The sequence below is a fragment of the Lissotriton vulgaris genome, chromosome 4_1, assembly GCF_964263255.1.
Source record: "Lissotriton vulgaris chromosome 4_1, aLisVul1.2, whole genome shotgun sequence".
Lineage (NCBI taxonomy): Eukaryota > Metazoa > Chordata > Amphibia > Caudata > Salamandridae > Lissotriton > Lissotriton vulgaris.
The window spans coordinates 2,063,489,207-2,063,504,288 of NC_141691.1; the positions used below are offsets into that span (position 1 = coordinate 2,063,489,207).

At 48.1% G+C, this 15,082-nt stretch overlaps 1 protein-coding gene across 2 annotated transcripts in view; it reads right to left on the minus strand.

Moving 5' to 3' along the window:
* Positions 1-15,082, minus strand: part of LOC147724985 (E3 ubiquitin-protein ligase TRIM39-like) — a 319,335-nt gene that overhangs the window by 152,693 nt on the left and 151,560 nt on the right. The window lies entirely within an intron of this gene.

The window sequence follows — 15,082 nt, forward strand, 5'->3', positions numbered from 1 at the left end:
TTAAGGGCTTCCTATAATGTGCTACAGCCAGACTCATGAAATAAGCACGGACTGTGGTTTTCAGCTGGTTTTATACAAGACCCATCAAGAAGAGGAACCAATCACTGATGATGCATCTCAGTTCTTCTAAACTCATCCAGAACATGAACTAATGGCTTACGCAGGACCTTAGCTGATCCAACATTTCTCCAAAACCCATCAATAACTTGTATTATTCTTGATTAGAAATGATTTGAGAAGTACATCTTTTACCCAAGGAGATACAATTGGCATTGCTTAGAAAATACCCAAACTGACCCGGCACCTTCACAACGCTTTAGGACATAATCTCAACTCAACAAAGGTCAACAGGCACAAGCGTCAACAATAAAAGGCCACCAATTCAATAGTGACTACAATAACACATTCCCTCGGCATGCTCAGTACACCATTTATCCACTGGCATGTTACAAAGACATTATTCTGTGACTATGGACAAGTCAATAGTAAGCACCCTTTGTCAATACTGTAGTCAATATTCTGGAATCAAGATGTGTTCTAGTAGACATTCTGGAATTCAGATTATGATAGCAAAGTAACAGTGCAAAGACACACAGAAAAATGCATACACACATTCACACTCAGTTGCTGTCCAAACTTACTGACAGATAATTCCTGACACATTCATATACAAATCCAGTTGCATACATAGGCATAGAGATGCACTATTGACCCAATGATGCCTATACTCACAAATTCTTCCACACCCAAACATACACAAACTTATACACAGACCGGTACAAACCGCCCGGACCTGCTCCTGCACGGTCGCTCCCCCACGCTCCCCGATCCCACTCCCTGCTGGGCTGCTGCTGGCTACATTTTGCATCGTGACCTGTGCTGTGCTGTTGCAATTGGTATTGTGATCTGTGCTAAGTTTATTTATTGCATTGTAGTCGGACTTGAATAACGCTTGCCTCACCTCATATTGTCATTTTGCTCCGCTCGCTCTGCTGAACATTTATTTATTTTTATTTTAGCGCTCTCTGCTTACTGGGACTTTTGTGCTCACGGGGCTTTGATACATCTGCTGCCCCTGCCTCGCTTCGCCTTTGACCCTCCATTTTGTTTGTTGGTTTCCCCTGGTCCGCCCCTCCTCCCCGCTACCGCCTCCCAGCTGCTGCCCCTCCCACGCTCCGCCCCCTCCACTATCCATTTAAGGCTGATGACCCAACGCGCTGCGTCCACGCCGAAGGTGCGCCAAAGGTAAGCCCGTCTACGCCCATCCGCGCCAAGACCGCGCCCATGAGGTTCCGTAACAATTGTAAGTGGTGTTTTCGACTCGCACGAAAATGGTCAAGTCTGGTATCTACGAACCACAAATGACGAGTTTAGTGGGTGTACGCGTTTTCGCTGTACTTGCCTAAACCATTCGTTTGTTTCGTGGGTTTCTTCATCTGAACCCACGGGTTCCATTTTAGATATGGCATACAGTTTGTCTCTTGCCCTCAAGTAGCCAGCGAACGGACGCTGTCCGCTTCGTGACCCTGGGATTCCCAAACTCTTGCGGAAGACACGTGTTCCTTTGAGGGTGTCCTTATGATGAGGGGGATGACACTGTAAGGCAGATGGCCCCGCTCGAGGCTCATCTTGCCGTGCCGGTCTATTGTTTCAGTTGTGCATTCATTAGGCACGTCCTTTTGATCCCTGAAATCGTGTTTCCTGATAACACCCCTTTTTACACTTTCTTCAATCCGTCCTCTATCCTTCGTCTTCCCCTGCACCTGTTTCTGACTCTTCCTTGATTCGTTTACAGCCGAGCGGAATGCACTAATGGTGGGAAGATGTACTTTTACAGTTGGGAACTGCCAAATGCTACTGTAATTATGTTCCGGGCCCTGAATACATGAAAGCGACCCCCTATGATATTTACTGTGGGAACTGGGTTGTAACCTTTTGTCTGTCATGTTATCCTATGACAGAAAACTGTATAAGAAGAGCGATCCACAGATACAATTTGAATCAGACTCCATGAACTTACATGTTGTGTACTTCTCGTGACTTCTGTGTTCCCTGCAGTAAATAAACCTCGAATCTTTGACGCCGAAGGAAGTGTCCCGTGTCTCTGTCATTTGTACGCCGGAACAGGTAACCCACGAAGGTTTCAGGTGTTATCCCTGGCACCGCTGGGTCTTAGAATAACCCAGTCCTTCAGTTGGCGCCCAACGTAGGGCTGCATCAGTGGTACCGGTCCAAAGCCCGACGATCATGAGGAACTTCGTGTGAAATCTCCGAGGGAAGGTGCACCCCGCTTCATCGATCCTGTTGTCGAAACAAGTGGCCCGACGACTTTTCCCGCGAAGATCCCCGCCTCTTGACGGCTGCGACGGACTGCTGCCCTGACTGTAGACCTGTTTTGGCGCCTGGCGTAGACCTTGGTACAGCGAGACGATTGACGGGCCTTCCTGGTGATGCCATTGATCTTTGAGTTAAGTATTTGTGGGTCGCTCCCAAAGTCCTTTGTTGTTGTGGGTGCTTAGTTGTTGCATGGTTCCATTGCATTTGTGGTTCTTGGTATTTTGTTCTTCGTTGTTCTATTTGACGTCTGCAGTCGCCAAAAACCGAGGGTTTTTGCACTTTTGCAGGGACATTGTAATCCTATAACCCTTGACGTTTGTGAAACTCGGTTAGTGTGCACGATGCCTGGCCGTAGTACTTTGTTCAGTTGCTTTAGAGGTTGTGGCTCGGATTCCCGGTTGGAGGACTCGTGTCCGGTACTTCCGGTCGGAACTCCGACTTACGAATTATATAGTCGACATGGTTTGGGTCCTATCACATTCAATGATTGTTGGGTTCGCTATACCAAAGATGACGGTGTCCTTAGTTGGCCACCTCATGGTAGTTTTGAGACTCCGATTTTAGATAATCTTGAAGTTAAATTATTCCAAAGAAAAGCAAGGCCGGCCATGTTTGATTCCTTTCGGTTATGGCGTAAGGAAGCCAAGCAGAAAGAAATCAAGCAGCTTAAACGTAATAAGAGAGAAGGTATCGTTACAACGATGAGAAATGCAGAGCAGTTTCAGCAAGATAAAGAAGAGAAGGAGAAGGACGTTTTTGATAGATTGCAACGCATGACAGTGGATAAATGTTATCCCGCTTTACCGACGGGTACGGATAAGAAGGGAGAGGAAGCAGTAGAGGACCCTTTGTTGTCTTATCTACTGAAGTCGCCACCTCCATATGCACAGGATACCACAGCTCCTGTGGTCCCCCCTGTTCCTCCACCTGCTGTTCCGGCAGCTGTTCCTCTACCTGCTCCTGTTCCTACTGCTCCTCCGTCTATACCTTCTCATACTACTGTTCCCGCTACTTCCACTCTTGTGGCTACTCCTGCTGCTCCTTCTGTTCCTGGCACTTCTATTATTACCCCTTTGCTTCTCTCTTCTACTTCGTCTGTTCGACGCCGTGTTCCTACTGTTGCTGCTAACTTCTATACTTCTCTTGGACCGATTCTTGGGTCTGTTGATTCAGATGCTCCCCAAAGACAAAGTCAGCTTCCTGGTGGTAGGGAACGTGACACGCTATATGATATGGCGAAAAATTGGATTAGATATCCCCTTAAGAATCCTTCACGTATAGTTGTTGAGACTTTCTCTCAATTCAATGAGCCGACACAAAGGCTCGTGTTTGAAGACATGTGCAAGCTCCTACGCGATGAGATATCAGTGGATGCGGCTGATGATGTATTGGCTGCTCTAACTGACCTTCAGCTCCAGTTTTCGAGTGGTATAATTGTGGGTAGCAATGTTCGACGTGCTGTCGAGCAGTTACTATCTTTTCGTCCTGCTATAATGCCTCGAGCATTGTTTAAAGACGCAACTGAGGAATGGATAGCAATGCCTGGTCAGTATCCCATGCGCGAAGTTCCACCAGTGTGGATGCCTGGTGATGCACAGGCTAATCCTATTATTCTGCCACACTTCCAGAGAGTGTGGATACACCTTCCATGGAAACGATCGGAAGTTTTGCAGGTTAAGCAGACTTTGCCCGACCCTCGCAAAAATCCTGCAGGGTACTATAAAGAATTGTCTCAGTTAGTGGATGCTACGATAATGAATCTTGCCGACATCGATATGCTGTTCGGTAATGTCGTACCGCAACCGGTAGGGGCGAAAATTCGTCAGGAAAACCATATAGCCGAGTTAGGCGGTGACTGGGCTGCTCTTGTGGCGGCTAATGCCCGACAAGTTGGTGGGGCTAAGCCTGAGCAGCTCATCACTGATCTTCCCCAGAGAATAATTACCCTTATGAAGACACTTATGCCAGCTATGAAAGTTAACTGGGACAAACTGTCCGCTTGTAAGCAAAAGAAGGACGAGAGTGTCTCCGATTTCTTCACAAGGTTTGAGGAGGCATTCATCGATCACAGTGGTCAAGATATGGGCACTGAGGGAGGTCAGAGATTGTTTGTGGACAAATTTGTGTCAAATTTGTTGCCGGACCTAAGCAACAAATTGAGAAATTCTGAGAGTGCATGGGCTGTTTCTACTTTGGCCCAGATATTGGCTACGGCTCAATATTATGAAAATAGAGAAAAAGAAGAAACAGATCGTGCAGACAAAAAGACGAAAGAAGTTCAAACGAAAGTGTTGTTGCAACAAGCGTATCCTCCGCGCTCGAATCAGAATGATTCTCAGCAACGGAATAGATCGCAATCGCAGTCATCTAGGTTACAATCGCGAAATGACTCTCCTTCGCAGAGATCTATGCTTGGGTACAATCAGTGTGCCTATTGTAGGGGTGAGGGTCATTTGAAATTTGATTGCCCGGTTCTGCGTGATCGAAATAGTGGAAATTCATCTAGAGGGGGCCGTAGTGGTCCTCAACAGGCTTCACGGGGTAGAGGTTGTGGTGTTACGCAAAATCAAAATGATCGTTCTAATAATTCCTCTGATTCTAATAATTGTTTCGATCAGCGTGGATCATCATCAGGCAGATCCGCACAATACAATGTGGATGATTATTACGTCGATCAGGGTGCTGACGACGGTAATTACTAGGACAGCCATAGGCAAGGAGAGGGAGTGGTATCAGTTCCGGTTGATCAGAGAGGGCCTTACGTCGCAGTTGCCACCTCGGGCGAAAAGTTCCATCATGCATTCGTAACTCCCTGGCGCACCTTTGTCTGGCTTAACAAATGTTTCTGTTGGATTCTCTGGCGCCCCTGTTAGCAATCCGGTTTCTCGCCCTTTGCCCCTTACAATTGGGCCACGTGAGCTGAAAGCTCCTTTGATTTTGACTACTGGTTGTGGTGAAAATCTTTTGGGCTTGGATTTGCTGAAACGACTGTATGCGACTTTGTATTGTTCTCCTGCGGGGGTAAAGCTTACTTTGGGCGAGAGAGTCATCTCTCCTATGTACTTGTCCATCGATAAGCTCCCACCGGAATTGAGTTCTCTTCCTGCATCTTTGTGGGCAACAGGTCCCAATGACGTGGGCCTGCTTGACATCTTCCCATATGTTGTTCAATTGAAATCAAATGTGCGGTTACCACGTATTCCCCAGTCTCCCTTGATGGTGAGCGAGCGTTGTTAGCGATCATCTACGATTTGATCGAAAAAGATGTTATTGAGGAAACTCGGGGAAACGTGTGTAATAGCCCTGTGTTACTCATCTTGAAACGCACTGATCTTTCTAAGCCTCCTGTTTATCGTTTTGTCATTGATTTACGGGAGGTGAACAAAATTGTGGTTCCTCAGTTCCCTGTGGTGCCTGACATTACGGCCTTACTGACTCTGATTCCAGCATCTGCGTCCTGGTTCTCAGTGATCGATCTGAAGAATGCTTTCTTTAGCATCCCGATTGCTGGGGAGAGTAGGGACCTTTTCGGTTTCTCTCTAGGTAGCCGCAGCTTTAGGTTTAAACGCGCTCCTCAGGGCTACTGTGAGAGTCCATCGATATATAGCCAAGCCCTGAAAAGCCAACTTGATGCGTTTGTATTGCCGGCTGGTGCGGCTTTGATCCAATATGTCGATGACTTATTGGTGGCTGCGGACACACAGGACATTTGCAAAATTGCTACGGTGTCGTTGTTGCAACATCTCTGTGACTTACATCACAAGGTGTCACCTTCTAAGCTACAATATTGTTGTCAAGAAGTAACCTATCTAGGTCACTTATTGTCAAAGGAGGGGAAAGGTTGACCCCAGAACGAATTGCAGCGATCGCTCGAATGACTGTGCCAACAACTCAGAGAGATGTGCGTGCCTTTTTAGGTATCACGTCATACTGCAGGCAATGGATTCCAAATTTTTCATTGCTAGCGAAACCATTGGTGGCTCTTACGTGCAAGGATGTTCCAACTCCTTTGCCATGGACGGAAGAGTGTCAGAAAAGTTTTTCTGAACTACGTGATGCGTTGTGTTCGGCCCCTGTGTTAGGTACTCGTGACTACAGTAAGCCGTTTACACTATACTTTCACGAGAGGGAAGGTTGTGCGTTGAGTGTTCTGACGCAACAATTCGGTGGTAAGCAGCGTCCATGTGCATATTTTTCCTCGACCTTGGACCCGGTAGCTAGAGCATTGCCGAGTTGTTTGAGAGCAACAGCGGCAGCTGCGGTGTCCATCCGACAATCTGCAGGATTGGTCATGGATAATATGCTTACGGTGATGGTTCCGCATGCAGTTGACACTCTTTTGAATCGTACGAAAACTCAACATTTGACGAGCGCAAGGCTGTCTGGTTATGAGTTGACGCTTCTGGCAAGTCACATTCAAATAAAGCGCTGCAATGTCCTAAACCCGGTGACTTTGTTGCCAACCAATATGGAATCAGATGAGGTAGCCCCACACGACTGTTACTTACGAACTGAGGAGGAAACGAAGGGTCGTGTTGACCTAAAAAACACTCCATTGGAAGACCCCGATGGTACTTTGTATGTGGATGGTTCGTGTTTTAAGTTGCCGAATGGTGATGTGACGACTGCGTATGCCGTGGTGACGTTGAGTACGGTGGTGGAGACTGCGAGATTGAATCAGAACTCTGCACAGGCGGCGGAGCTAATTGCCTTAACCAGAGCGTGTGTTTTGTCGAAAGGGAAACAGGTGAATGTGTTTACGGATAGTCAGTATGCGTTCGGTGTTGCGCATAGTTTTGGACGATTGTGGAGAGAGAGAGGTTTTATGACATCGCATGGTACGAAGATTCAGCATGGACAGCTTGTGAATGATCTTTTGGATGCACTTACATTGCCCAAGCAGGTGGCGATTATTAAATGTAGTGCGCACCGTAAGGTGACGGATGATGTTGGTCGTGGTAATGCGTTCGCTGATGAAATTGCCAAGGAGACTGCAAGAAATCTTACAACTAGGATGTATGTGACGAGTTCGGTAAGGTGGCCTGCAGAAGCTGGTATGTGTGAAGACACTATTGAGAGTGTGAAAGCGATTCAGAACGAGGCCACCGAGACTGAAAAGACCAAGTGGAAAGAGAGTACGGGAAAGTTGGATGCGAATGGCTGTTGGATTGATTTGTCGGAGAGTAAAAGGTGGATGTTGCCGGATGCGTATGTGCTAGCTGTTGTAACTATGGCACACGGCTTGTCACATATTAGTGCGAAAGGTATTTGCAAGTTGTTGTTTCCCGTATGGAAGAATGATGGTATCGCTAAGTGTGCTGAGAGATTGGTCAAAAATTGCATGATATGTATGATGTATAATCCTGGCAAGGGAACTCCTACACCCCCTGGCCACTTTGCTCCTCCTTCATGTCCCTTTGAGGTGATTCAGTTGGACTTCATCCATATGGAGCGATGCAATAACCTAAAATACGTTTTGGTTGTCGTTTGCGCATTCTCCCGATGGATCGAAGCCTACCCTCTTAAAGACAATACTGCCCTGTCCACAGCGAAAGTCCTACTGAAGGAATACTTTCCTCGGTATGGAATGCCACGGATTGTATGGTCTGATAACGGAAGTGAGTTTGTGGGGAGCGTGATGAAGAGTGTGTGTAAGGGCCTTGGAATTACACAAAAATTCCACAGTGCCAACCATCCCCAGTCAGCAGGTTTAGTTGAGGGGTACAATGGTACTCTTAAACTAAAACTCGCAAAGATTCAGGCTACGACTGGTCTCTCGTGGCCTGACGCTTTGCCCTTAGCTCTTCTGTCAACTAGGGCGACTGTACACTCTCGAGTAGGGCTGAGCCCATATGAGATTGTGTTCGGCCGTGTTGCCAATGTTTGGGGGGTCCCTAGAGCCGGTGTGTTCGCTGATCTTGAGTACCCAATGTTGATCGATTATCTTCATGATCTGACTGCTAAACTGAGGTTACTTCACCAACAGGTTTTTGAAGCACTGCCAACGCAGACGGAGGCTCCAGCCCGGAGACTGGGTGGTTACGAGGAACTTTGGCCGAAAACCAAATCTTGAGCTGAGGTTCATCGGACCCTATCAGGTGCTCCTTGCCACGAGAACTGCTGTTCGTTTGGAGGGCCGCAAACATTGGGTGCACGCCACCCATACCAAGAAGGTACCAATCCCTTTGCCAGCGGACTCGTGGGTGACGAAGGGCATCGCTTCGTCTGAGGCTGAGGTTTTGCCAAACTTTGTTCCATTCAGTGACGCTGGGAGATACCTCAGTGCAGCCGGACGATACTGTTGAACATTTGTCATCGGAGAACTCAAGATCTGAACCATTGTCTGGTCGACAGGATTCTGTTTCACCACCTGACCAACTGTTTGAAGATCAGACTCGTCCTGGGAGAAGCAGATATTTTCTCCGTTCCGACACTAGAGACTAATAAAAAATATTTTTGCTTTCTCCCCTGACATTCACGTTACCCCATTATCACTTTGAACATTTTCAATAACTGTGATTTTTGTATGAATTGTGAGTTTTTCCGCACATGTGTATTTGATTCCACAGCTAGAAGATTTTGAATATATTGTCTAAATTAAAAGTACCTTACATCCGGGTGGACCGTAGGGCCGTGCGGGTACTTCCTTCGGCTTAGTAGGTCCTAACGCTAGGTTGGAGACCGTTGATTCCTAGGAACTCCTGGGGATTGACTATTGCTACACAGAACGAAGTGCGTCAAGAGCGTTGCGGACGGTTTTAGAGGATGGCTTTCTCGAAGCTGTCGGAATTGGAAAAGACTCAATCTCAAAGATTTGAACTGCATAGGATTGCACATACTAAATGCTTCATGTTTCAGGTGTTCCTTCTGTTCTTAACTGTTTCTTCGTTATTGGTGGGTGGAGTGTATTACATGATACAGTCATTGTTGCCTTCTGCTTCACCTACCCCTTCTTCTGAACCTAAACCTACTTCCACTGTTTCCCCTCATTCCTTCCACATCTTACCACAACACGAGCAGGTTAGACGTGCGGAATTTATGAACAATTCCTTTGTTCAGCTCCTTCATCAGCATCAGTTGGTAATGAACACTACGAATTGTTGGGTGTGTGGGTTAATGCCACCTACCACTGATAGGGGAATTCCGTACTTGGTCCTTCCTAACAGTTCCCAGGGTTCAGCTCGAGCATTCCAAACAATGTTTCGTAGCGCACTAGATTCTTACCCCCACCGAGAGCCACGCACTGCAGATCATGGTCCCGGCCCGTACCACAAGCCTTTGGCAAGAGCGATTGCCGATTTAGATAGGGATATCTTTGACGCATCGCTTATCCCAAAGGAGGAGGTGCGAGCATACCAAGATCTGAGTGAGGCTGAGTATAGCACGTCAGTGGGTGATCGGCAGCTTAAAAGGTCGTCTCCGATCTGGATCGTACCCCATCTCGGAAATTTCTGTCTGAAAGGCTTAGGCCGAAGCCCGCGAGCTCAGCTCGGGAGGAGTGCCTGTACCGAAACGTATGTTTTGCCGATGACCACTTCCCCTGTTCTTCTGACTGCCAAGGGTACTTACTTTGTTTGTTACGACCGGGCATATACATGGCTGCCTCGTGATTTTTCAGGCACATGTTATATTGCGAATTTGTTGCCGCCGACCTTTACTGTTGGGTCGGATTATCAGAAGACCAGAGTTGTGAGAGGCGTAATTAGCGAAGAGGACACTGCCGGTCAAGAAGCAGGAGACTTCTTTAAGGTTTTCTTGCCGTTTTGGGGACCTATGATTAATAGTAGGAACCTGAGACAGTTGACTCGAGTGGTGGAATCGACCGCTAATATCACTGCGAGCGCCCTTGGCAACATCACAGCAGAGCTTCAGGCGGACAGGCTTATGACGTTACAAAATCGTATGGTTTTAGACGTTGTCTTAGCAGATAGAGGTGGAGTATGTAAGGTGATCCATTCGAGTTGCTGCATTTTCATTCCTGACAACGCTCCAACTGTCTATCAATCATCTCGAAGTTGCATAAGATCTCTGAGTCCATACACGTGGACGTAGGAGATTGGACGCTACTCGGGTGGTTTTGGGGCCTGATGTCGATGTGGGGTTGGAAGAGTCTGATGATCATTGGGGTCGTTGTAGCATTTCTGTTCACGTGCTGTCTTTGTGTGCAGTGTGGTCCTGCCTTATGTGGCCTCTGTGCTACGACGTGTATACGGCGGCCGCCTGTTACCAAGGAAGCACTGATGGATAGAATAATGTTGCAGCAACATCTGGATGGTCTGATGAATATCGAAATCGATTCTGATTCCGACTAGTGCTTGCCTACATGAGGGCAAAAGGAGCGTCTGAGGTTCCGTAACAATTGTAAGTGGTGTTTTCGACTCGCAAGAATATGGTCGAGTCTGGTATCTACGAACCGCAAATGACGAGTTTAGTGGGTGTACGCGTTTTCGCTGTACTAGCCTAAACCGTTCGTTTGTTTCGTGGGTTTCTTCATCTGAACCCACGGGTTCCATTTTAGATATGGCATCCATTTTGTCTCTTGCCCTCAAGTAGCCAGCGAACGGACGCTGTCCGCTTCGTGACCCTGGGATTCCCAAACTCTTGCGGAAGACACGTGTTCCTTTGAGGGTGTCCTTATGATGAGGGGGATGACACTGTAAGGCAGATGGCCCCGCTCGAGGCTCATCTTGCCGTGCTGGTCTATTGTTTCAGTTGTGCATTCATTAGGCACGTCCTTTTGATCCCTGAAATCGTGTTTCCTGATAACACCCCTTTTTACACTTTCTTCAATCCGTCCTCTATCCTTCGTCTTCCCCTGCACCTGTTTCTGACTCTTCCTTGATTCGTTTACAGCCGAGCGGAATGCACTAATGGTGGGAAGATGTACTTTTACAGTTGGGAACTGCCAAATGCTACTGTAATTATGTTCCGGGCCCTGAATACATGAAAGCGACCCCCTATGATATTTACTGTGGGAACTGGGTTGTAACCTTTTGTCTGTCATGTTATCCTATGACAGAAAACTGTATAAGAAGAGCGATCCACAGATACAATTTGAATCAGACTCCGTGAACTTACATGTTGTGTACTTCTCGTGACTTCTGTGTTCCCTGCAGTAAATAAACCTCGAATCTTTGACGCCGAAGGAAGTGTCCCGTGTCTCTGTCATTTGTACGCCGGAACAGGTAACCCACGAAGGTTTCAGGTGTTATCCCTGGCACCGCTGGGTCTTAGAATAACCCAGTCCTTCACCCAGCGCCAGACCCCTTGGTCCTCGCAATGCCCAGTCCACCCGCATTACATACGACTCATCCATCCTCCTAGCACTTAATCCTGGCAGACTCCCTACCTGTGCCCTAGCCACACCCGGACACACCCATGGACCCTTCACATACCTCTCCTGCAAGCACGCATGCATCAAGACCCACATCACATCCACAAACACCAAACAGAGATCCAACACTAACCACCTTAATTGCATCCTTCTCAACACCCGCTCGGTTCACCAACACGCCATCGACCTATGGAACCTACTGGACACCATCTCTCCAGACGTCGCATTCCTAACAGAAACTTGGATGAACGCCTCTTCAGCTCCAGACATCACCATAGCCATCCCGGAAGGCTACAAAATCATACGAAAAGACCGCACCAACCAAATAGGAGGAGGCATCGCCATTGTTCATAAGAACTCCATCCACATCTCAACCAGCTCCGACACCAACCTCACCAGCGCCGAACACCTTCACTTCCAAATCCACACAGACCCCAAGACCACACTCAGAGGCACAATCCTCTACAGGCCCCCAGGATCCCGTGCACAATTCTGTGATGACATCACTGACTTCATCACCCCTCACGCCCTCCCCTCCAAGGACTACATTCTACTGGGAGACCTCAACTTTCACCTGGAAAAGAGCAACGACAGCAACACCACCACCCTTCTGGACAATCTTGCCAACCTTGGACTCAATCAACTAGTTAACACCCCCACCCACTACGCAGGACACACTCTCGACCCTATCTTCACCTCCAGCAAACATGTCTCCTTCAGTCACACCACAGCTCTCCACTAGACAGACCACAGCTGCATTCACTTTGTCTACAAAAAGACCGCAATCCAATTCCACCTCAACCTACTCTGCGAAGAAACTGGAACAAAATCACCATCGATCAGATCTCCACATCGCTTCTCCAAAACCCCCCTGCCTACTCATCGAACCCTAACAAAGCAGCCATTAACTTCACGCAATGGCTGACCAATAGCGCAGACAACCTAGCACCTTTGAAAAAACGTCAAACCAAGCTTGGCTGCAGAAACGCACCCTGGTTCAACGATGAGCTTAAGAAATCCAAGAAACTCTGTCGCTCCCTTGAGAAGGCCTGGAAAAAAGACCCAAACTCCAGCACCAAGGACGCCTTCAAAAACGCCATCCACATTCACCACCAACTGATCCGGACAGCCAAGAAAGCCTCGTTCAAAAACAGACTAGACAACAACGCCCATAACAGCAAGGAATTATTCAACATCGTCAAAGAGTTTACCAACCCCACTGCCAACTCAAACGACATCACTCCATCTCAAACCCTCTGCGACTCCTTAGCTTCATTCTTCCACGACAAAATCTCAGACATCCACAACAGATTCAACAACCAACCCGGAGACCAACCCACTCAACGTTCTACGGATCCTTCACCACCCCTGAACACCCTCAATAACTGGAACCCAATCTCCACTGATGACACCATCCGCCTGATGAACTCCATCCACTCAGGATCCCCCACAGACCCATGCCCTCACCACATCTTCAACAAAGCAGACTCCATCATCGCACCCCACCTCCGAGACGTCATCAACTCCTACCTCAACTCAGCCACCTTCCCGGAAAGCTGGAAACACGCCGAACTCAGCGCCCTTCTGAAAAAACCCACAGCTGACCCCACCGAACTCAAAAACTACCGCACCATCTCGCTCCTTCCATTCCCCGCCAAAGTCATCGAGAAAGCAGTCAACAACCAGCTCGCCGCCTTCCTCGAAACCAATAAAGCCCTCGACTCCTCTCAATCCGGCTTCAGAGCCAAACATAGCACTGAGACCGCACTCATTGCAGCAACGGACGACATTCGAACACTACTGGACAATGGAGACACAGTCGCCCTCATCCTCCTTGACCTATCTGCAGCCTTTGACACAGTATGTCATAGCACTCTACTACAACGCCTCAGAAACATTGGAATCCAAGGAAAAGCACTGGACTGGATCACCTCGTTCCTCGCCGGAAGAACTCAGAGAGTCCACCTCCCACCGTTCAAGTCAGAGGCCTCTGAAATCATCTGTGGCGTCCCACAAGGATCCTCACTCAGTCCTACCCTCTTCAACGTATACATGAGCCCCCTCGCGACCATCGCCCGCCAACACAACCTCAACATAATCTCCTACGCTGACGACACCCAACTAATCCTCTCACTCACCAAAGACCCTAACACCGCCAAAACCAACCTACATAAAGGAATGAAAGAAGTAGCAGAGTGGATGAAGCTCAGCCGTCTGAAACTGAACTCAGACAAAACAGAAGTCCTTATCTTAGGGACCACCCCCTCCGCCTGGGACGACTCTTGGTGGCCAGCGGCCCTTGGAAAAGCTCCCATCCCGACGGACCACGCACGGAACCTGGGCGTCATCCTGGACTCCTCACTCTCGATGTCTAGACAAGTCAACGCCGTTTCATCATCCTGCTTCAACATTCTTCGCATGCTCAAAAAAACATTTCGCTGGATCCCCACCGAAACCAGAAAAACGGTCACCCACGCACTGGTTACAAGCCGCCTGGACTACGGAAACACCCTATACGCCGGCACCACCGCAAAACTTCAGAAAAACGACAACGCATCCAGAACGCATCAGCTAGACTCATACTTGGCATCCCGCGTAAAGACCACATCTCCAATCACCTGAAAGACCTCCACTGGCTCCCTGTCAATAAGAGAATAACTTTCCGCCTCCTCACCCACACACACAAAGCACTCTACGAACTTGGTCCCGAATGCCTCAACACGCGAGTTTCCTTCTACACCCCCCCCCCCGCCAGCTTCGGTGTTCCAACCAAGCCCTTGCCGCTGTTCCGCGCATCAACAAAACCACCATGGGAGGTAGATCCTTCTCCTACCTGGCGGCCAAAACCTGGAATTCACTTCCCATTCACCTCCGACTCACCCAAAACCACCTAGCATTCAGAAAACGACTTAAAACCTGGATATTCGACAAATAATTTCCCTACCCCTCCTCAAGCGCCTTGAGACCCTCTGGGTATGTAGCGCGCTATATAAATTATTTGACTTGACTTGACTTGGCTTGACACAGGTAAGTGTACGCTCACAAAGAGATGACTAAAAACGCAAACACACATATGAAAACACACATACAGATGCATGCACTCCCACAACTGATTGTTGCAGAGCACACACAAACACAGCCACATGCACACAAATAAATAGACAAATATCTCCATGGACACCTTTAAAACCAGATGCCTACTGTCCATTCATATCAACTCCGACACAGGCCATGTGATCATGGAATTATTGCTTAAAGGTTGGCAGGGTAATTCTTGTTTTTGCCTCTTTCAGGAAGACCCTTGGAAAGATCTGGGCCACAAACCCCCGGACTGTGGCTCCCCAGCCAGTACATTTACCCGTTGGAGGTATGACCCAGGCTAGAGGGTAACCCAGAGGCCTCTTTGCATCT